This window comes from Sylvia atricapilla, chromosome 15, assembly GCF_009819655.1.
Source record: "Sylvia atricapilla isolate bSylAtr1 chromosome 15, bSylAtr1.pri, whole genome shotgun sequence".
NCBI lineage: Eukaryota > Metazoa > Chordata > Aves > Passeriformes > Sylviidae > Sylvia > Sylvia atricapilla.
The window spans coordinates 5,087,120-5,111,428 of NC_089154.1; the positions used below are offsets into that span (position 1 = coordinate 5,087,120).

The 24,309-nt window shown below is 46.8% G+C and overlaps 1 pseudogene; it reads left to right on the forward strand.

Annotated features, from left to right (window-relative positions):
* The window catches only part of LOC136367941 (zinc finger matrin-type protein 2 pseudogene), a 161,659-nt pseudogene that overhangs the window by 55,389 nt on the left and 81,961 nt on the right, over nucleotides 1-24,309 (forward strand).

Below are 24,309 nucleotides of genomic sequence, written 5' to 3' on the forward strand. Positions count from 1 at the left end.
CAACATCCCCCACAGCCTTAATTCTGACATTCGAACCTCAAGGTCTGCTCCTACCTCCACTCCTCTGTTCCCCCAACAGAGCCAAACACCCCAGAAAGCCTCTTCTTTAAGAGGAATTTTCTCCACTCTATCCCAAGCAGGAGGAGGACGACAACCCACCCACTTGACTGCAGCCAAGCCCCACAGAGCCAAGAGAGCCCAGCCAGGAACCTCACAGTGAGGTACAAGAAAATAAACAACCACCCAGTACCCCAAAGAGGACCCAAAATCACTTACTCTAACTCTGCCTTATACACCACTGCCCTCAACTGCCTCTTTTATTTCCCCCATGGGGCCACATACCCCCAGTTCCCCTCCACGATTGGCCCTTCCCAGGACAGCCCCCCGTTATCTGCACCTGCTCCCTCACCTGGAGCAGGATGGACGGTGGTGGTTGTCTTCTTGTCTGGGCCACCACTCAACACCCACATCTCCTCCACACATTTATGCTTTGCCAGCTTTTGGCCCTTTGTGTGTGATGCCTGTACCTGTGCAGTGTCCTGGGCTGTGGGGGACAGTTTGGGCTCTGCCACCCCATAACCGTACAGGGCACAGACAGTCTGGGGTGCCCCTTTTTTTGTCTGGGTAGCTTGTGGGTGGTGCTGCAGGCCAGGAGAGCACCTTCTCCTAACCCAGGACCAAGGAGCCAGGCGGGATCAGCTGCACAGAGGTTGCAAGTGAGCCAAGACAGGATTAAGCAACTTGGAGCATCATCAGGCACTGAGCTGCTGGCTGGCACAGGAGGGAGGTGGCAAGGAGAGAAACCCAGCAGGAATCCATTATCTCCATGAGTCCTTTAGCTTTTGGCCAGGAGCTGCTGGGCAGCTCACAAACTGCTGAGTTTTGTGCCCATGACAGTCTCCATCATTTAAGAGATATTTTCATTTATGGAGCCCTTGCCCCAGTCCTTTTCTTGCTGCTCTGGCCAACAGGGACAGCAGCTCCCTGACCCCCAAATAACCACTGCAGCAGGGCCTGGCTGCAGCACTGTGGGCAGCACTGGGGACTCTGAGGTGCTGAAGACATCCTGCCTTGTCACCCCCTCCACACCATCACCCTTTTTAGCAAAGGCCCATTAACCCCTCTCGGTGTGTGCAGGGGTGCCAGCCTGGTCCAGCAGATGGGGAAGGGAGGAGCAGTGTTTCCCAAATGGGTAGGGAAAACAGGAATTGAAATATTTAATTAAAACCTGACTTTAAACTACTTGACATCTTTTTCTATGAGAGAGATGAGGAAATAAAAAGTCACTCAGAGCTGTAGGAAGGTGATCCTGGGATGGAGATGGGAACAGCACCCACCACTGGGGTCTGCACCCTTCACACCCCTGGGCCTCTGCACCTTCCAGCCATGCACACAAAGCCATTCCAGTCCAAATTACAGGAATTCAGGGAACAACAAGTATTGTCCAGCATGGAAATACCTATGGAGAGATGCTGTGCAATACCCTGGCTGCTCTAAGTCCTGGATTCAAGTCCTGGGGTCAAAATAATTCTGCATTTCAAGGCAAATAAAATGAGTTGTACACAGCTTTATGTGGAAGGTGATAGGGGAGGTTTGAGAAAAGACCTTCAGATAAATCTGTTGTTTGTAGGCATTAAAAAGCCAGTTGTGTTAATCCTGGCTGCTGTGATTTTAAGCTTCAAGTGCCACTGGTTGCATTATCTTGTTTCTTGGCTGCTTGAGACAGGAAAATTACATTTCAATTGCTTTTTAATTCAACTTAATCTGGTGCAAAAGTTAGCATGCACCCTCTAATTTTGTTTTCTGAGCGGTTTGTTTCCACTAATTCCTAATCAGCCAACACTAAATCAAAACAGGCCTGGCTCAAGCTGAAATAGATGAGTCCTCGCAACCTTGCCAAGCAATTTAATTAAATTGGCTTAGAATCACACCCCAAGGTAAGTGGGGGCAGCCTCCTGCACAGGCCAGCCCCCAGCTTTTGGTCCCCTGCCTGGAGAGCTCTTGCCCAAGGTGCTGCAGGGTGTGAGTGTGAAACAAGGCTGGGAAAAGTTCATGGTTATCCTGAGCTGCTCCTTTTCTCCCTGCTCCTTCCATTCCCTCTCCACCTGCCAAGCACAATCAGGCCCAGCCTGTTCAGTTCCCTGTCACTTCCAGTGCACAGAGGGAGAGGATGGGGAGAGAAAAACACGTGTAATGGATGAACATCCCTCTCCTTGTCCTTCACTCTGGTCCCTGATATCATGAGAGGTGGCACTGCCATGCAATTGACCCCAGGAGCAGGCTGAGGATGAGGGGGGTGGATTTGAACCCGTGCTGAGGACACAGAGAGATCGATATTTGCCAAATGGGGAAGGAAAAAACCACTGGAGGAAAGAAAAGTTTTGGGTTTCAGCATAATAAGAAGGTATCACAGCTAATGGAGAGGAAAGGAGATAAAACCCTAAATCTACATGACAGTGTCCCCTGAGCTCAGCCTTGTATGCTCAAGCTGAAAATCCACATTGTGACAGGTATGAGAAGCTGTGGTTCCAGTGTCAGGGTTTTTTTGAGGTTGTTCTCCCCCACTCTGCCACCCTTCACCCCACTATTGCTCCTCAGTGAGGCTCAGACTGGAGTAGATTTGAAAACACTCATTTTAAGCCCTGAGAGAAAAACCCTGATTTCCTCTCCTGTGTTTTTTCATATTTCTTGCATGGATTTACCCCCACTGCATGTGGAGAAAGGTGCTGGTCAGGGGAGGGGTCAGCGTGTGGCATCTCTGTGGCAGAGAGAGACAAGGCAGGAGCACCCTGGGATCCATCCTGGGATCCATCCTGGGGTGCTGCACAGGCACAGCAGAGGGTTGGAGCAACCCCTCTGTGAGAGAAGAGCCTCAGCTGGTGGGAGGGGAGCAGAGGGAGGGGTCCCTGCCAGCCCCTGAATGGCTGCTCAGGCACAGCATCCTCTCTGTCAGCAACAGTTCCATTAAATGAACATCAACAAATTAATTTTACTTATTAGTTACACTGACACCATGTGGGTTCCTGAAACAGTGGATGTAATTGCTGGTGGATTGTGGAATCATGATGTGGCCTGAACTGGAAGGGACCCACAAGTACCACAGTCCAATCCTGGCCCTGCCCAGGACACTCCAACAATCCCACCCTGTGCCTGGGAGCGGTGTCCAAACACTCTGGCAGCCTTGGAGCTGTGACCATTCCCTGGGGAGCCTGGGCAGTGCCCAACCACTCTCTGGGGGAAAAATCTTTCCTGACATCCAGCCTAAGTCTCCCTGACACAGCTTCATGACTTCATGGATGTGGGCAGTGAGGGAGCCTAGAAATTCCTCCTTTTTCACCTGGGATCCATCCTCCTGGCACACAATCTGCGAGGGAGGCAGTGCTGACTCTACAGGCTGCACTGGTCCCTCCTGGCGTTGGGCAGCTTGTGACCTCCCCAGCAGCAGCCACCAGCTTCTTGTCAGAGCTATTGTTGGTGCAGCCGCCACGGGCGGGAGCCGGGATCGGAGCCGCCGCTTTGTGCCAGGCACGGAACAGGCACGGAATAATGACAGCCCCCATCTGCTACAGTCTGTCTAATCAGGACATGCAGAAGGTGGGAGAAGGGATTTATTGTTATCTCTGCCTTACTGCTGAGCCAGAGGCAAAGCCAAGCACTGCAGCTGGATTTTCTGAGGCTGAAGGTTCAGTTTGTGGTTTCCTTTAATTTAGTGGAACAGCCTCAAAATTGTGGTCCTGCTTTTCTGCCCCTGTTCCTCTGCAGCCAGGGAGCCACGGGGATGTGTCAGTTCAGAGAATGATGAAATTGTTTGGGTTGGAAAAGACCCTAAAACTCATCTCATTCCATCCCCATACCATGGGCAGGGACACCTTCCAGTATCCCGGGTTGTTCCAATCCCCGTCCAACCTGGCCTTGGACATCTCCAGAGATCCAGGGGTATTCACAGCTTCTCTGGACAACCTGTGCCAGTCCTCTCCACCCTCACAGGTGGGGAAAAATTCCTTCCCAACCCCATTTAACCCTGCCCTCTGTCAGTGGGAAGCCATTTCCTCTTGTTCTGTCCCTCCAGGCCCTTGTCCCAAGTCCCTCCCCAGCTCTCTTGGAGCCCCTTTAGGCACTGGAAGGGTCTCTCAGGTCTCTCTGGAGTTTTATTTTCTCCAGGCTGAACATCTCTGTCATCCCATCTCCATGGGAGAGAAAAGAAGGAGGAGGAAAAAGAGGAGGAGGAAAGAAGTATGGTGTTCCATCATTTCAGTTGAAACAGCTCCTGCTGTGGCTGTGGGATTCTGTGCTGCTTTTCAAGGCAAAGTGCTCTTCAGGTCCTTTTTCCAGCCAAGAAACAGGATCACTCTGAAATGTAGGTGCTGAGAAACAAAAAGGAAAGGAATCATATTGATATTATACAGAAGAGATCTATATTTATTGATAAAGAGGCCTGGGAGGGTTGGGAATTCCCTGGGAAAGAGAAAAGGAATTCGTGTGCAGGAAGACAGCTTGTGGAGTGTAACACCAACTGATTATCCCATCAGCTGGGCTGGGAGCTCCTGCTGAGCTATCAGAGCATTGGGAAGGAGAAGAGCAGCAGGGCTGTGTGAGTTGTGGGAGCTCATTCCCACTTTCCAAAGGCAGCTGTTTGTGTCCATTCAGCTCCACTGTAAGCGAACGCCCCAGAAAACCAGGACAGCCCTGGAGCTCCTGTAACTCCACACCAGGCTGAACATTAAGGAACTAATTTTAACTTCTGAGCATCTTCCTTTCTGCCAGCCACGGAGGGATTAGAGTAACAGTTTTTGAAATTATTTAAAAATAACATCAGACTTAATCAGAGTTATTTATTAAATCCATTATCCTCTGTCAGTTATGGGACACTGATTCATCTGCAGAAACTATAATCACCTATGGCCAAAATATTACCTTTTTTTTTCCTTAACAGGGCCCAGCAATAATTATTCCTTTAGTCTCTGACTCTGTAACTCAAGGAACAGAAATAGAGACATCTATAGTGCTTTTGGGGATGAGGCACAACGGACTGATGAAGAAAATTCGGAATTAATCAAAACCTCACATAATTTTGTATAAATCATGCACAGCCTTGCTCCACATCACCTACCAGGAGAAAGGCTAAAGTGCTTTGTAAAGCAGAGGAGGGCTTTGTAAATCATGCAGGGAAGAGAAACTCCATGAAAACACCAGGAAATCCATATAAATCACGGGATCCTGAGCCTCTGGATGCCTCTCTGCTGTCAGGGAGTCCATGTGCAGCTTAATTAGAGGAGGAGATGAGCTTTCCTGCTGCCAGACACTGCTCACCTTGCTCCAACGCCTCTGATCATCCCAGCTAAGGAGAGCATTTCAACAGAAATTAGTGTCTTTGTTTAAAATGTGTATTTAGGGGCCTTCCTTTGAAAGACATGCTTAGGAAATGCTAAAAAGAGGATTGGACATGCATATTTCACCTGATCCAAGAGCGGCAGATAATTTTTGCTAAGCCCAGAGGTGATGTTCTTCTCACTTGCAGCCACTTCACTTCTCACACACTGATTTGGCAATGAGCTTTTGGGGACCCCCCCCGGTAATTCCATCTCCTTTTGCCACCTCCTTCTGTCCTGGAAATGTGACAGTGTAACAAATTGTATGTAAAAATTTAAATCCAATTCTTCACGACCCACCCATGTCCTGGGCTGATCCCACAGCGTGGGCAGCAGAGGAGGGGATTCTGCACCTCACCTTCACTTTCTGAGACCCCACTTGGGACAATGGTTCCAGCTCTGGGGCTTCCATCATCAAAAGGATGAGGGGCTGCTGGAGTGAGCACAGAGGATACCAAGGAGATGCTCCAAGGGCTGCTCTGGTGCCAGGCAGGGAAAGCTGGAGGTATTCACCTGGAAAGAAGATTCCAGGGAGACCTTAGAGCCTCTTCCAGTGTCTAAAAGGGCTCCAAGAGAGCTGGAGAGGGACTTTGGACATGGGATGTAGGGACAAGACAAGGAAGAATGGCTTCCCACTGACAGAGGCCAGGGTTACTTGGGATGTTGGGAAGGAATTTTTCCCTGTGAGGGTGGTGAGGCCCTGGCACAGGCTGCCCAGAGAAGCTGTGGCTGCCCCATCCCTGGAAGTGTCCAAGGCCAGGCTGGACGGGGCTTGGAGCAGCCTGGGATAGTGGGAGGTGTCTCTGCCCATGGCAGGGGTTGGAAAGAGATGAGCTTTAGGTGTCCTTCCAACCAAACCATTCCATGATTCTCTGATTCTATAATTCCATGCATTAAGTGCTACAATTGAAAATGCATCACTGAAAAGTTGGATACCAGGAAGAAAGACTTGAACTTTGCTTTCCTGTGTGTACTCTTCCCTGAAGCTTTTGATCACAATGCACAGCCTGTCTCCTGCAGGATCTGTGACTCACTGAGCACCTGGTGGGATTTGAAAGACCTTGGCGTTGTCCCCATCAGACCCTCTGTGCCCCATGAGCAGTGAGCTGCCCTTGTTTGGTTAGAGCCTGGTTGTGTCTCCGTAGAGACAATGTCCCTGCAGCCCTCACAGGAATACACTGATCCTCCCCAAGCAAGCACAGACAACAGCTGAGAATGAGGTTACAGCTTTCATTATTTTCTAAATGACTAATAAATGCAAAAATATTTTGCAGTCTCCTAAGGCAGATCTTTATATAACCCTGATCCTTCAGCAGGGCTTTCCGATCCGAATTCCATTCCTCCCCAAATCACCAGAGATCAGTTTGCTTCTGCTGCTGAAATGCAACCCCAAAATGCAGCATCCAAACTGAGTTCCTTGTCCAAGGCTTGTCACAACCACATAAAGGCTGAGGCTCTATAACAATCAGTCATAAATGGTTTTGTACTCCCTGTTCCTCACCTTGTCCTCCTCCACTTACACCCTTCTTTTTAATTTGGGATGTCACTATGGGCACTGGGCTGTTGTGATTAGCCTGGGATCCCTGGCAGCAATAAGGAAGAGACAAGAGCCATTCTTATGTGTGGTGTGTATTGGATAGGTGGAATGCAAGTAAGATATATGCAGGAAATCCTTCCCTGTGAGGGTAGTGAGTTTGTCCACAGGTTGTCCAGAAAAGCTGTGGCTGCCCCTGGATCCCTGGAAGTGTCCAAGGCCAGGCTGGATGGGGCTTGGAGCAACCTGAGACAGTGGAAGCCCATGGTAGGGAGTGGAACAGGATGAGCTTTAAGGTCCTTCCAACCCAAACCACTCTGAGCTTCTACATGGGCTGACCTGCCTTTATCTGAAGGCCATTTTCCAACCTAAAACAGAATTATGCTCCACATCCCTTCAGGCAAGAAGGCTGGACTCTCAGTCTCACTTTAACATGATGATGGAATCTGTGTCAGGGCAAGAAATTGAGCCCACACCAAAGGCAAACATCCTGCTTAGCAGACAACTCCCTCCACAATCCATGGTCTGCAGGGCTTGCTGTGCACTGCCATGGGGACACGTCACTCCACAATCTCTCTTCCATTCTCTGAGGGAACCTTCCAACCCCCCTTCCCAGATAATGTAATCATAAGGGGACGTGGCTGGGTGAAGCAGCTGCAGCCCAGCCCGGGCTGTCCCAGCAGGTTTGGAGTGTGGTGATGTGCTGGAGCAGAGTGTGGCCAGTGAGATACAGGACAGGGCCTGGGCTATGGACACAGCTACAACACGCCATTAAACTCAGCAAGAGGCACCCTTGGAAGCAAAAAGCAGCTTGGCTGAGTCCTGGCCCTTGTTGGTGTGTCTATGAGCTGAGTGGGCCAGCAGCTATTTCAGGATCACTGCATGGAGAGATCCAATTGCTGTCTTTGCAGCTCTCTCCTCCTGTGTGGTTAAAACTTTTATTTTTTTCTCGTTACACATGAGCAAACAGGTCAGAACCCATTATTTATTTGATGCATTTCATGTCCTTCTCTAAGATGTTGGGCTGAGAACTGTTTACAATCTCCATTCACAGATTCAAGGTTCGAAATAATTACCTAAAAAAGCCCAGAAAATATGACTTGCTCCCGAGAGATTCCTGAGGAGTTAATCACAGTTCTCAGCGTTCAGAACTCAGGCTGGCCATGGTTTCTGTGGTATTATTCTGCTCCTGACGGGACATGCTGAGTTCCTAGAATCAGATTTTCAGGGTGAATAGTCAGTTACAAATTCAAGAGGTGGGTGTAACATGAACTCTCTAATTTTCACCTCAAAGCAGTTGTTTATCTGAATCTTCCTGCTTGGAAACTCAATCCCAAGCGTGTTCACCCACAACACCCACAATGGCAGTCCTGGCAGGGTAACCACATCCCAAACGCTCCAGCTGAGGCAAATATAGCAGAGAAATACTTAGGGCTGATACAGGAGCTGTTGTCTTTCATGTCTTTCAGGGCAGTTCATACCCACTGAGTGACTGAAACATGCAGGATGGTAACACAACAACAGCTTTATCCTCTCTGCTTGCAGCAAACACACAGGGTTTATTCATCATAAACATGGGGCACAGAAATGATTTTAAAATGAAACTTCAGTTCCATCACCAGTGTGGCTGCTCCTGCCAAGGGTTCAGCCTGAGGTCTGCCTGCCAAAGACCAGGTCTGATAAAATCTGCTCTTCCACCTTGGCAAGAAAATACAGCCAAGGATGTGATTTCGCATGGAAGTTTCTTTAGATGGTCTTTTTATTTCAGCCTCTTGTCCCCTACCCCCAGCAGCTGAGTTTACAGAGCACCCTACAAGGCAAGACAAGAAGAAATTGCCACAAAACAAAGCATTATTTGATGTCTCCTGAGAGATTAAAGCTTCCCAATCAGGCTTCCAGAGTTACCACCTCCCTGGACTTACAGATAAGGGATGTGTTGTCTCTTTTAAAATGTAATTGCTGGTTCAGGTCTTTTGGACAGATCTGAAAGAACCTGGCCAGTCCTTTCAAACACACACCTTCCAGGACCTTGGCTTTAACCTGGTAGGTACCTGCAGTATGTGGTGGATGGGAAGAGGTGTGGGATGGAGAGCAGGAAGGGCCATGAGGCAGCAATGAGAGGCAGAGAGAGAAAATGATGGTGCCTGCAGGTGTGTGTGGAGCCCATCTGGATTTATAGTCACTGTTTTGTATCAGTTAGACTTGAATTCACAGGTATTTTAACCACAAGTTTATTAAATTCCACATGATCTTGAGGAAATGAAATCTCAGTTTTAACTCACCCCCAGCTGCTGGCATGGTTTTATCCCTTCCTTGACTTTTGGGTCCACATTTACACCTAAGCTTTTAAAAAGGTCACTCCTGGCTTTAGACTGACAGATCAGAACAAAATAGACTTTTTGTAGGTAGATTGTCTGCCAAGAAATGGGCTGACACTGGGTGGACAACTCTGAAGTTGTCATGTCCTGCCTCAGTTTCCCCAGCTGTGGGGATGATGAGGTATAAAGAATTTAAATTTCCAGAAGAGCCCGAGCCCTACAGCCAAAAAATTCTGTTTGATGCAAGTATGATCTATTTTGTGTCATACTTCTTTTCTGTAGGCGTTTGGTTTAACATTTCATTGATCTGTTTCAGGGACCACATTAGCCCCTGTGTTTCAGGGAGGTGACAGATTAAGTGCAGACCTGAGCCAGGGCTCAAATATACATTGCAAATCCAGGCAACTCAACCGAGCCAGCCTACAGATTTAGCTGTGTAGATTGAGAGGGGAAATGATTGCTGAGCTGTTACATTCCTTATCTCTGCCTGATCAAAGAGGAAATGGATGGAGGAAATTTCTCCTTCCTGCTTTGGGGGTGAAATTCACCCCAGAGCAGCAGATTGCAGCTGAGGGTGTCACACCAGGGTCTTTTGGAGCCAGGAAACTGGTTTCCAAGGGCGCAGCCCTGATGTCTTGGAGTCCTTGCACACATATATTTTTAGCCCATCAAGGTTTTCAGGAGGATGGTGGGGAAATGAGATCACCAGGACAGCCAGGGCCATTGCTGCCTCTGACCAGTGCCAAGCTGTCCTGACCACAGCCCACACAGTGGCTCTAAACCCAGACCCTGGTGGCCAGAAGTGCCCTCCCCAGCCCAGGGCCTTCTCTCACTGTGCCCATGGTGACTCCTGAGCCGGCTGAGTCACCAGGCTGGCGCCCAGCATCGCTTGGGGCTGCAGAGGTGGGATGGAGAGCAGCCCTCGGCCTGGGCAGCGTGTCCCTGCTGCCAAAGAAAGCCACAGCACAGCCCCTGCTCCCTTTAATCATAGGAATGATGAAATCAGCTTCGCCTCTGCAGGGAGCAGCGAGTTGAGCAGGTAGGGCTGGTCCCCGGGGGCATATCTTTGAGTGCTGGACACCGACACAGTGCTCACCATCAGCTGTTGCCTTGGCAGCTTTAAAGCTGGTGCAGATGTGTGGGAGGGGGAAGGAAAACTGCCTGCAGTGTGGGACACAGTCTGCTCCCAGCACAGAACAGGTCCCTGAAAATGCAAAGCCTTGGGACAAGAGTCACACCCTTGAATTCCCCTGCTCCCTGCTCTGGAATGGTTTTGCCCCGACTCAGGTTGTGACAAGAGTGAAAACCACCACGGGCCATGGGAAATGGATGTGCTGTGGACTCTCCTGGCAGTTTTTGATGGCTGAGGGCAGGAGCTGATGAACCAGGTCCTCCCTTTCAGTTTCCTCTGAACTCCCATCCAAAAATTGCTCAATCCTGAGTTGGTCTAACAGTTTTCAGGAAAAAAGAGATGGGAGAAAAGTCCCCTGTTCTCAGCCATAGGGAGATTCCCAGTGGCCTGGCACTGGATAGAGAGGAAGGCCAAAGAGAAAGTGAGAATAATCTCCCTATTTTTTCCCAGTCACTCTCTTGTTTTCTGCCCCCTCTTAGGAGCCACCAGCCATATTTGGGATCTTCCTTCTGCTGCAGGTTCCTATTGAACTGGAAGGTATCACTGGTGTGAAGAGGATACCACCACAGGAAATTCCAGGTTTCTTCAGTCTGCTTCTCAAAAATGTGGGAAACATTGCTGTCTTTCTCTTTTCCTTCCAGTTTTACCTTCTACCCAGAAGAGAACCAAAGATAACTGACAAGGAAGAGGGTGTGGATGACACTGACCCCATGTAGCTCCTGGCTCTGCCTGAGAAAGAGAAATTCGAGGCCATGAAAAAGCCCTGGGACAGATTTTTCCTTCTGGGTGAAGAGAAAGAGTTTCCTTTTTAAAAGCAAATGGTAAAACACTGGAATGTTTGAGTTCTCTGCGTTCCTTTGCCCTCTCTACAAATTAATTCCCTGCACTTCTTTGTGCCCATTCATAAAACAGGGGGGAATCTTGGGCTGTGGCAGCAATGAATCCACACTCACACAGAGCTCTGGGGGCTCCCAGGTGGTCTGAAAATGGGAATAAATAACAGTGGGAGGAATAATCACAGTGTTTGCAGAGAGCATGGAGATTCCTGAGAGAACAGCACTGTAGAGCAGCCTCGGGGATCCTCAGCCAGGTGGGATTTCCCAGCACTTTATCTCCTGCCACCTGCACAACCAAAGCATAGTGAAAAGTCTTTTATCTGGGTAAAATACAGTGAAGAGCAGGTTATCCAAATAATGAAGGACACATAAGAATCAATAATCAGGGAGAGAGACCCAGTCTTCTTGTCATGACAGCAATGAGGCAAGTTGTTTGGCATTAACTAGAAAACAATTCACCGTGCTGATGGCAGCTCCTCTCCTCTCTTCTCCTCTCTTCTCATCTCCTCTCCCTCTCCCTCTCCCTCTCCCTCTCCCTCTCCCTCTCCCTCTCCCTCTCCCTCTCCCTCTCCCTCTCCCTCTCCTCCTTCTCCTTCTCCCTTCTTTCATTGTTCTTCTTTTCCTTTTTCATCTCCCCATAGACTCCGCTGTGGGGGTCAGTAAAACAATTCTGAATTTAAAGACATGAATAGCAGCTACATTTGGCCATGCAGCAGAAATCCTGTTATTCAAGCCTTGTGGGATTCCTTCGGTGGTTTCCTATTCCTCCTTCCAGCTTCCTCACCGCCAGACCTCTGGATTGTCAAGTCCCAGCTTGTCCCTGCGTCCCTGTTTCCTCCTCCACAACTTCTCCCCCCAGGCTCTCCCTATCCCACACGCATTCCTAGCCTGTCTTATGCTGCCCTCTATCCTTGGAATAACCTTCCTCCTACTCCAAGCAACAAACCTCATTTCATACTCCAAGCAACAAACCTCATCTCATTCCCCTTTCCCAGTTTTCTGCCTACACATCCCAGCGTTGCTCGACCATCCCCTGTGGGTGTCTCAATCCTGGAATACCCCAAACCCTCTGCCCTAGAACACTGAGGTACTGAACCCCGCTGTGCACTTTGCACTTGGTGTTCCTTCTTGGAGCTGGGATTAGCCAGGCTCCCGCCTGCCCCAAATCCACACGGCTGGACCCCTGTGGAGAGCCTCTAGCAAGGCTAAAGCTGAATGGAATTCCTGCTCACAGCGGTAATTCAGCTTTTCCTGGGAGCTGACTGACAGAAAATCTATTCCCCGGGTTGGTTTGGATGGTGAGGAGTCGTTGTGCTCAAAGCCCAAGGCTTCTGCATTGAGCATCCTGCTGGTTTTTGCAGGGATCCCTGGAAGGTCAAGTCACCCAGATGAAGCCTTTTCTGGAGACCCTTAATTATGCTAAAAATAGGAGGAAGAACAATTCCTTCCATTTGTAAGTAGCAGCCCTTCACTGGAAGATCAGTGTAGATCATACAAAAGTCTTCCCTCAGAAAAAAATAACCCCAAAACTATCTTAAAATGCTTCCTCAAGCATTAAAATTAATTTCTCTTTACTAATGCTTCCCACTGAGCATTATAGGTTCCTATTTCTTGAGTTTCTGAGTTTGTCACTTTCATTTTGCCTTCCTGTTTTTAGATGTCAAATTTTCTTATATTAAATAAAAAAAAAAGTTTTGAACAACCCCTCAGATCAATGCCCTTTTAACTGATCACTGCTGCAGAGATTCAAAATGCAAATTATTTTTAATTTTACAGATTTTTCAGATTATTTTGCAGATTTTCTGCAGTTTATTTTTAATTTTGGAGTTCTCAGTGAACATGTAAAACATTGGGAGTTTCAACTGAAGCCTCACTCCTGTTTCTGTGTGCTACATACTTCAGCCATATGCTGCAGAGAAAGGAGGATTTCTTTAAGCTCTAATACAGAATCCAAGAAGAAAGAGGGTTTTTTATAGATCTGATCTTTGAAAAGATTAAATTTCCTCTCACTGACTTGCAAATTTGCCCCTACAGGCAACGCTGTCTGTCCCTGATGAACACTCAGAACCTCTCAGCTCCTTTCTGTTTTCCTACAGATATTGCAATCTTGATTAACAGACTCATCTTTTATTTTCTCATCCAGGGCAAATTTATCTGAATTCACTGTGGTGGCACAGGGAGGCTGGCTGGGGCTAACACTGGGAGTTGTAAGTAAGCAGATAATTCTCCATATTAACTTCGCTTTGGATTTTTTCTTGTGTTGAATGGACTCTGTTTTGATTAAATCAGACAGGAGCAAATCTGAAATGAATTCTGTGAACTGGAGGGATCTGTAGTGCTGTAAATGAAACCAAACTCTGTCTCTTCTACAGCAAAGTTACGTTTTAGATGACGACAAATTTATTTCCTCTTTCTTTACTTGCTTGTGAGACTCTGTGCACAAAAAAAGGACACAATGCCTCCCCCAAAGCTGTACATTTTTCACTCCATGATTATATTGCAACCATTACTAACACTCATCAGCACAACACTGTAATTGTCTTGCAACCAAGACCCTAAAAATAGCTCTGCAGGGAAGGTGCATTGTTCTGTGCTTGCACACGTGCATCCAACACTACATTGAGAGCCACAAATCCCAGCTCTCAAGGTGAAAAGACCCCTCCACGTTTCCTGACTAAAGCCCTTCAACACACAGAAAAAGGAGAGAGGAAACATATGGACCAGTCATTCTTTAATGTGGGATTGTCTCCCTTCGACTTTCAGCTCATCCCAGATTTGCATCACACCCAGCAACCATATGTTGGATTTGCCTTTGGGGACAGTTCAAGGCCAAGGCAAGTTGAGGTTGTTTCCTGGCAGGTTTCAGCCTCCTCCGGCCTGGCATGGCCAGAGCTTTGCATAGGCAGCAGCACTGGCCAGGCTCCTCCTGCACCTTGGCTGGAGCTCTGTGGGCAGAAGGGATTGAGACTCCTCCCCAGAGTCACTTGGACTAACCAAAATGGGCAATAAAGGTGATTTGAGTCAACCTAAGCTCACCTGAAGAGCTCACATGATGCAGCTCACAGCAGACTTACGTGGAGAGAAGACTCCAGCGGAGAGGGAAGGATGAAAATGCCCAGGCAGGACCTCCTGGTGATTTGGTATCCCTTTGGGAATTTTGGAATGAATTGATGCAGTGAGGTCTAGAGGAGAATGGGCTTTGTGGAGACCAAAAGGCCTGGCAGAAGTCATGGACAGAGTGATTACAGGGTACAAACCACCTTCTCCAGAGCTCTTCACTGAAACAGAGGACAGTATAACAATACAATTCACAGGACAACCTTAAAAAGCATCCACTGGCAATTCAGAGGATGCTCAGAAGCGGGATGAGTTATTCTGGAAAGCTGTTCCTGAACCCAACAACGACATAACTGGACAAGCAATGGCATTTTCTACCTCTTTTTCACTTGCTGCTAAAATATCTGTACTAAAACTTGTGTCAGTGGGAACATTGTGAAGGTTAAAGGCATGTTCTGGGAGCATCACTGAAGGATGCTTTGATTCTTGCTGCACTCCACAGAACTTCCAAAGGATATTGGTGAAATACTGCTTTCAGTGATATCAAAAGCAAAGTCACTGACATCCATAGGGCTGTGACTTTTCAATCTCTGGATATATCTGGGTATGTTCCCCTCTGTGTTCCATGTCTGGAGAAGTCACGTGTCATTTCTCAGGAATGAGCCAAGAGATATTATAATTTCTTCCCTGAAGTTACTGGCATAGCACTTTGTGTGTGCTATTCACTGCCTTTAATGCTCACATCCCTGCTCAATCCTCTGTTTCTAGGATAAAAATCCTACTCACCAGAACTGTGCTTGGTCAGAGATTGAAATAGGTTCTCTGCAGTGGGGGGTTGTTACTAATTATCCAGGAAGAAGAGGATTGCAAGTGACTTTTCCTTAGGCAGACCAGAGTGAGGAAGGAAAACTGTCTTCCCTTATCATGGTGAGGTCCCCCTTGATCTGGCAGGGCTGCCATGAAGGTAAAAATGATAATTTTCAAACTGAAGTGTTGAACTGCTTCATGCTAATTGCTTGAATCTCCTCAGGACAGGGAAGACAGCCAGGACAAGCTTTTCAATACTCTTGAAAAGGTTTGGGTGTTCAATTCCAAACTTACTTCGATGTGGCTGCTCTGTCAAAATCTCCTGGGCAGTCTGAGCAACTCATCCAGCCAGGGGCTTTTTTTTGGTGAAACACTCAAAACGTGCTCAGGAAGTGAAACCTAGAAGAGCATTCAGTCTCCAGTCCAAAACCTGTTTGTTGTGCCTTGTTTGGACTGATGGCAATTGTGTAATTACCTCTTGGTCTGCCTCTTGCTGCAGAAGCTTCTGCTTGTGCTCAATCCTAATTTTTTAGCACTGGGTGCATCACGGTGTAATCACAGCAAAAAAAACCACACATGGTGGGGAAGAGCCACTTCTCACTGGAAGCCTGGAGGAACATCAGTGAAAGTGGAAATACAGCAAACAGGATGCTCCCCCCATGGCCTGAACTTCCTGTAGGGATAAAATTCAGCTTCTTCAACCTGAGGATAAATAAGTGACTGAGGAGCAGCTGGGACAGCCTGAGGATTTGTTCAACTGTCTATGAGCTGAAGCCTGAAGATAAAATATCTGCTCCAGACCAAACGAGCGTGATGTAGGAGTGTCTGGTTAACATTCAGTGGCCCAGGGTCTGCAGGACTTCAGACGAGCTGTAACAGGGTTTGTTTGAAGCCTGAAAATTGACAGATCTGAAAGCTGTGACAGAGACCACAGGTTAAAACCTGCTCATTTCACATACATGTGTAATCTCAAGGAGCAGCTTTTATGAGGAGAAGACTTGACCCTTTGTCTAGTTTTGACACATATTTTCCTTTTTAATATCATTTTGAAGAGTATCTGTTGCTGAGCAGAGCTTATTGGGAATATCTGCTGGCTTCTGAGACTATTATTATAAGCAGGACTTGAGCTACAGAGAGATCAAACAGTCTCCAGCTGCTGAACTTCCGGTGCCCTTTCCAGCAGCTGTTGGTATTTCACAGCTCCCAGGATTTATACATTGCAAACAAGCCTTTTGTACAAAGCAGATATGATTTTCGTAGGCCACAAAGACAGGCAGTCCTAAATGATAGCTCACAAGTAACACACTGCAAGATTCTCTGGTGTGTTTGAGCTGTGCACTCTCCCTGCTCAGGGCAGGATGGGAGAGCAAAGCCCAGTGCTGGTCTCATGGGACCTGGCTGCTCAAATCTCAGTGGGATGGAAAATTATTTTAGATGTTTGATACCATGGCCTGGCTTCCAATTTATGGTGCAGATTAAGAATTCCCTTGTGGGGGTCTGTGTCCCTTTTGTCCTTTGATGTCCTGGGCTCTGGTCCAGAAGAAGAGACTTCTGATTCAGGATGTCATGGACAAGTTCAAGCAGAAGCCAAGCAGCAGCAGGCAGAGGTGGACAACATGGACCTAGGCTGAGATCTCACGCTTGGTGACACAAATCAGGACAAAGCCAGTTCACTGAGATTGGAAAAGCTGCTAAAACTGGACTCTTGTTTCTGGGGAATATAGAATGACCTTAAACACACTGATATTTTTTTTTTTTAATAATGAACAGATGTGCTACTGAGAGTCAGAGCTGGCATCCACAGCTGCCACAGGGCAGCAGGCCTAGCAGATGGCTGAGCTGTCAGCTAAGGACTTGATCCTACTTTGTCCAACAGCCCTGCCTTGCCGGTGAGTTTGGAGCCACGGTGGAGCACAGGCACAGACCCTCCAGAGCCTACAGGAGCCCAGGGGCAGCAGTACCTTGTTTGAGGTGTGTATTAATGCTCTGTTCCAGCCAGACAGCCCTGCTGAACAGTGTGTGTGTGTGTGTGTGTGTGAAGGGATGGAGCTGAGAGCTGCTTCCCTTCTGTCCTTCCCAGTTTGTTCCCAGCAGGGCTGGTCTGCAACTATTTTGCTGAGTATGCAGCAAGGGAATGGGGACACTGAGGGATTTCCTCCCTGTTATTTAGATTAACATGTTCACCTTCCCTCCAGCAGTGGCTGATGAAGTTACTCAGTTGGAGTCTGGAGAGTTCCAGTGGGATCACCACCAGGCCCAGGGGAAAAGCAGGGAACAGCCTGGAGTGGAAGAGCATCCTCTCAATATCATAGTGCCAGAATGGAGGGTTTGGCCAGCAGGTCACTGATGGCCATCAAAAGGCTGCCACTGTAACAGCATGTCATTTGTTGGGCAAATCACTCAAGCTCCTCAAGCCCAAGGGAGGAGAAGGAGAACATCAGCACAACCAGTGCAGAGCAGTTCTGTTTCTGCCATGCCCCGTCTCTAACCCTGTGTAAGCTGGAACATGCTCTCAGCAAAGTCAGAGATGAGCCCAAGCCATCTGCAGGAATAGATCACCCCAAACTTCCATGGGTTTTTCACATACAGTGATACTGGGAAAAGTACAAACTTGTCCCAAATTAACATGTGCCTGTTGCCATAAAGGCAGAGGTGGCTCTGCCATACAGAAATATGCATCTCAGAAACTATTCCAAGTGACAATTAGTTGAAAACTCTGATTATGCAAACGTCTGACCTGTGACGCCACAATTGTGCATTTTAACACACAAAGAACAGCAAGGCTGTTCCGTGACTCCCCAACATGTTGCCACCAGCTTTAATTAAAAATATAATCCTTACAAAAATCCTGAAAAGGAACAAACCCCCAAAAATTCATGGCTTGTTTCTAGTAACACAGAGCTATAGGAAGCCTACCTAAAAGGCACATCAACCAAAGATTAAATCAATTTTTGCTTTCCTTGCCTGCATGCTGCTGAAGAGCCAGAGCCCTGCAGCTCACTGCAGCCTGTCTTGCCTTTCCTGGTGGCTGTGCCTCGCCTCTCTGCTGTGCTGTCATACAGCCATGCTAATGCTTAGCAGCAGGAACAGTATTTAAGCATATTATCAAACTCCACCAGTTATTCATATACTCCACTGCACAGACACACTGACAGAACATGATCAGAGCATGAATCACAGGCCCTTTGGTCTATCTTTTTTACACTCAGCAACTATTTCCTTTCTTTGCTACCAAGCAGGTTTTTGAAAGTGACATTTCACTGTGCCAAAATATGTTCTGATTGTGCTCAGTTATAGCAGCCTATAAGCCACATTGTCCTCTCTGTCAGTGTATCAAAGGATGAGCCCAAAAGGTAAAAATATAATCTCTCCACAACATGCTTTCCTTTGGCAGTGCTGCAGAATCATTTATTCAGGGCAAATGGGTTTTCCATGGAAAGGACCCCCTGTGAGGACTGAGACTCTAAGGATTGCTTTAATGCTATTCTCATGCCAGCATTAGCTCATTTCCTTTCCCTGTACCCACAGGGAGGATTTCTCCCTCTCTCTGCACAGGTTAGCAATCATAAATCTGCTGTCTCATGCACTTCCAGGCTGTTCTCTTGCTGTATCTGAACTGGTCATGCCTTTCCTTCACTGCTCCTTTCCAGGTGTGACACAGCATCACAGGGCGGTAAGAAGAACAAGGATCCCACCAAACAGTGGTGGATTTGCTTCAGAAATCTAGTGTGTCCTGCTCTGGATCCTCCTTAAAGCAGAGGAGGCTGCAGGTGGAGTGAACATCAGGGTACAATCAATTCTGTCAGTTCGATGTGTCAGCATGCAAATGTCACTGGTTCTGGTGCCCAGCGCTTCCCCATTGTTCTTTTGTGGAAAGGATAAAGCCCGTTACTGAAACACTCCCTTTATCCAGGTAACAGCCTGTGTCTGTCCGTCTCTGGCCCTGTGTCCTTCTCTTCCGCGCTGAAAGACAATCTTGCTCTGACCTTGAAATTTCTGCCCCTCCAGCACGAGAGGCAGACGGTGCGCGCCGCCGCCGCGTTCATGCGCTCCGGGAAGGCACCACGAGCGCTGCTCCAGAAACATTCCTGCACAGATGGAAGCGCCAGTGCAGTCCTGGATTAATGACAGGCTACATAATCTCCCCCTGGCAGTCAGTGGCCTTCTGCTGCCCAGACAAATGTCAGGTTTCGATCAACCAGAAAAACCCGCTGCCTACCAGGACTGTCATCAGCTCAGCCCCGCACTTCGCTGCTGAGAGGTTCATGGGAGAGATGAGGAAACTGCTTTTCAGATTTTTAGCTATCAAACGGACAGGGTTGCACCTTACATCTACTCTCTGCTTGTGGAATTCCATCTTGGGCTTTGCTAAACAGATAAAGCAGCATAAAAGGGGAGACTGACTCTTGAGATGCAGTCCAGTACCCAGAGGATGTGATGTTTCTTTCTGAGGCTGCTGTCACAGCGCTTCCAGTAACTCTCAGGAGTGCTAGAAACAGGACAGGAAAGCTCCAAAGAACCCTGTTAGTATTTTGCCTTGAAAGTCACAAATGAAGATGGGAAATATGCTACAGGGGAAGGCTTGTATTACTTTTCTGTGTATTCAAAGCTAATGGCAGTTGATATGGGGCTATGATTCCAGCTGGGAAATGCAAATGACTTTATAAACCTGAAGGTTTTCTCTCTCCAGCCTTAGTAACTCCTGTTAGTTCTTTCACTCCGCTCCTCTTTGTCTCATTCCAGGAGCAGCTGGACTAACTGAGGGTTGCTTTGCACAGCACATCCCTGCATTTCACCCACTGCATTGCTCCAAATGGATTCAAACAGTCTGGTACAGCAATCCTCAGGCAAAGCACAGTGCCTTCTGCACAGGCTGGGGCTGGCTGAGCAGATCCTCATTCAGCAATGAAAGAGTTTGGGTCATCCCTTCACAGGTTGCCTTGTGCCCCAGGGAATGTCAGGCTATGAGAGACACTTCCAAGCGTCAGGGCCAGAGACAGGATGTCTAATAAACCTCTCATTTTGTGAGAGAAGCACAAAGAATTAGGAAATACAAGACCTAGAACTAGACAAATTGGCACCATTTTTTATTGGGCTGTATTGACCTTTTTTTTTTTCCTTTTCAGGATAACCACAGAAACAGGGAGTTGCAGAGAGGGAAGAGTTTTCACTTATGACATATATAATAAAGTGGAAGGGCAAGTAATGGAAAGCAGTGAACAGCAAACAAATGTGCTATGAATAGGAAGTTACTTGTGTTGTTTGAATTCCAACACCATTACTGAATCTACATCTTCCACTTGCAGATGTCAGAGGTCTGCATCCTGTGCAAGAATCCTGTCCCTGATGGGGAATCACAGAGGCAGTGGCTAGAAATTACTGTTTCCATTGCTTCTACTTCTTCTAAGAACTTTCACAGGTAGGAATATCCACAGGCTTCCTTACAGCAATATTTCAGTGCCTGTGGGGCTGGGAAGATAGACCAGAGAAGATCTTAGGCAGTGATGAGGATTCTGCACTGCTTCTGAGTTCTTCTATTGTTATAACTGTCTTTCCGTGTTAGATACCAAAACCTGAATCCCAGCTTGATCTCTCCAGGGTTTGTGGACAATAAGAAGGCAGCAGAGTTGCTGCTTAGCTCTCCTGACCTGAGGGAAAAGGAATTGGATATAGGAGGGTACCATCTACTCTGACCAAACTGGGCTGACTAAACTGATGGCAGTTATGACTCAGGATGCCTTTGGTGTAGACAGAGCTGCAGAGTTTGAGTTTCTACAGCAACCCACTTCCTCATGTATACAATATTCTCTCTTACACACGCTCCTGAAACTGACTTTTAATCAGACAGTTGAGTTAATAAAATGCAAATGAAGTGCACCTTCAGCTATGCAATAAATCTCACTTGCTCTTTACTATTCCTTAGTCAGGCAAAAATCCTACTAACTGATCGCTTATCCCATTTAAGACTGGAAAGTAAAATGTAGAGAGATTGTTGTAGTCATCTAATATTAGCAGCATGCATCATTAATTTTGCACATATGTTTTTGTCATAACATAATGAAAGTAGCTATTGTAACAGTCACGCAGAAGGGAGCATTCTGTTCTTTCCAAGAACCTAAAATCTGCATTTCCCAACTTTTATAATAATTACACAATAGTCATCACTCCTCCAATCTACTCTGTCCTTAGATTTCAACTTATGGATGGAGATCACTGCCTCAATATTACTTTAAAGCCAACAGCTGCAAGATTACTACTATTATTTTTCATTGCTTCTAAAACTATTTAATGCATTTCCTGTCCCAGGATGGCACAAGGTGTACTTTGGTTTTATCAAGCACAAAATTTTCACCCCTACAGTTGTTTCTAAGCCCTACATGTTCTGTTTGCCACAGGCTTGGCCTGATGGCAATTCAGAGGAATGGCCACAAGTTTCTGCAGCTGATTTTCTGGGATAAATTAAACATTAGAGTGAGGAAAATAAACTGAGGTTGTCCTGTTCTGCAGAATTAAACAGTGGCAATTACAGGCACTGAGAACCTTGGGATGTCTGGGCAGGAAAGATAAGGGCTGGGAGAAAAAAATCACAGCCATGTTCACTTAAAGACACTGAGAAAGTCAGTGACTTTCTTGTTAATTATTGATAGGGCAAGGGGCCTGAATAATTTCTTTCCAAATCAATGCCAGAAAAGTTAGTAAATGGAGAAAATCCTGAAATCTGAGTCTATGCCTGCTGCCTCTAAGGAGTGGAAAGAGAATGTCTTCAAAATTCAAGGCCTGGATTTCCCACTTCTCAGCAACAGAGAACCAGCACAGAGAAGAGGGATGAGGATATGAACATGGGAATACAAGATTTCACTAATCATTAACATTTAAAAGATGAAACAAAGATGTTTGGTTCACTTCTCTTAAGCAGGACCACACAGCCATCACAAAGGGGCAGTTCCAGCTCAGAGTCTCTTCACTCAGGCCCAGGATGGACAAATCAATTTGGTTTCTTGTAAGAGGGGAAAGAAAGTGCTGACCAAGATATACAGGTTTGGGGGAAACAAAAAATTTAAAGCAAATTTTCCACATGTAGTTGAACCAAAATCTGCCTTTTTATCAGGGTACACACCTTCCCAGCTCATGTGAGCCAAATGAGGCTAAGCTACAGCCTTAGAAAGTAAAAGCTTTCAAAGGGTTCTGCTCCCATTTAGACTGGTGTGAATTTATATCATTATAAGAATCATTCTGCATTTATATCAGTTCAGAATCTGGCATACAGTTCTCACTTCTGTGCTGGAACACAGATCTGCTCCTGTGCTCCATAACAACCTTTTCTAGGAGCTGTATTACTCACATCAGATATATGAAACTGCACTAAACAGGCATTTCAGGAAACACCAGGCCTCCCACTGGTATGCAAAACCCTCCAGGATCTGATAATAAAATGACCACCTCAGGGCTTTCAGGAACCATTATAATAGAAATGGCTTGTTTTGGGAAACTCATTGCTTGAACTCCATAATTCCAGGTGAAGCTACTGCTGAATGTGGCCCAGCAGGAGGAGGAAATGTAACTGAAGGAATGGGAGGTGAGAAGAATCATGTCAAAGACTTGGGAGCTCAGAGAACACAAAAAAGAGCAGAGGAGCTGACAAGCCACCCTCAGCCAGGAGAAGGATGACCTCCCCCTCCAACTGCAGCTCTTATCCATAGGGAATGGTGAAAGGCTCAGGATTCATCGAGGCAGGGCATCTGCTCCCTCAGGTGACTCATAAGAGGCTCCTTTTCAGAATATGGAATGAATAAAGAGCACATGGGGATGATGCATGAGCTTCACAGGCAGCCTGACTGTAACTCAAATAAAGCCCTTAGATAATAAAGGAGACTGAAAACCCTCCTGGTTAGAGCAAAGGAGCTGCTGTCACAAGTCCCAACCAAGTTCTGTCCCTGGTCCACCAGTATTCAGTACGAGCCACAGCAAGTTGGGGTGGCATCTTTCTGAAGTGCAAACTCTTCTTTAAGAACCTGTGTGTGTACAAACAGATTTTTTGATGCTTAAGTTTAAGAAGCTGTGGCCTGAGTCACAGAGATCAGTGTAACATAAGATATGCTAAAGAAATGTTATTAGCAGCCTTTCATTGGATGAACACTGGATTCCCACCCACCCCCTCATTAGGAATAAGGGAACTTGTTGGATGCTGAGGAATGCCTGGCCCAAATGTTGAAATGAAGGATGGGTCTCCTGAGGCAGCTCCTGCATGTGAAGGAGATGACAGGAGGGCCAGCAAATGGATACTGGAGGATTAGCTCAGCCATTTGAAATGGCACTTGGAAGGGCTGGAGAATACCCTGCTTAAAATCGAGAAGAAGAAGTGGGTATGAAGGATAAAAAGAGTTTTTTCTGCCTCATTCTTCAGGGAAATGAACCCGACCATTACAGCTCTTCCACTCAGAGCACCTTTTGGGATGCTCAGATTTACTCAGCTCATCTCCCCCGCAGTTTCCTATATTGTCTTCCAGCATCTCATACAACCTGGGGTGGATTTAATTATTCACTTCACCCTCCCACCTGATAGCAATAGTCATTTCACAGGAATTTTTAGGGATCTCTCTACATAAAGGCATTGTATTTCCTTGACATTCTTTATTAATTAGACCCACTTTTACATAATGATGATGTTAGGCCTCTGCTTATAACATGTCTCCCTCTGCAGCCATCTAACTCCTTTCCATCCAGCCTTGGAGAATACTGCTCCCTCTCCTGCATCTGAATTGTTTTTTTATTTAATATAATTGGAGAAGTTTTAAATCTGCACCAGAGCAGCCATGTGGCTGTCTGCTGCTTCTTCTGAAGTCAGTGTTAACTTCCACAGGATGTTAAACTCACAGATGCCTCATATGCCTCAGAATTTATTAACTGAATCTCAGATTCCTTGTAAAGAAGCACAAGTTTCCAGTGACATTTTGTCCTGCTGCTGCTAACGGCTTGTGTGATCCACGAAAACCTTTTCCTGTCTGCAGGCATTAGACCACAGGGTTCAAACTTAGATCTCTCTGCTCAGAATGACTCAGTCACTAAATGCCAAAAGGAGAAGAGGGCTTTGGAAGGAGTTCACCAGGCAGAAATAACCGTTTCATTTTTCTTTATTCTCTCCCATTCTCATTCTCCCAGTCTGGGAAAAGGAAAAAAAAAAATCCTCCATTGTCTATTTGGTTCAATTCTATGAGACTCCAGCATGCTGCACAAACAGGAAGGAGCTGTGTTTTTC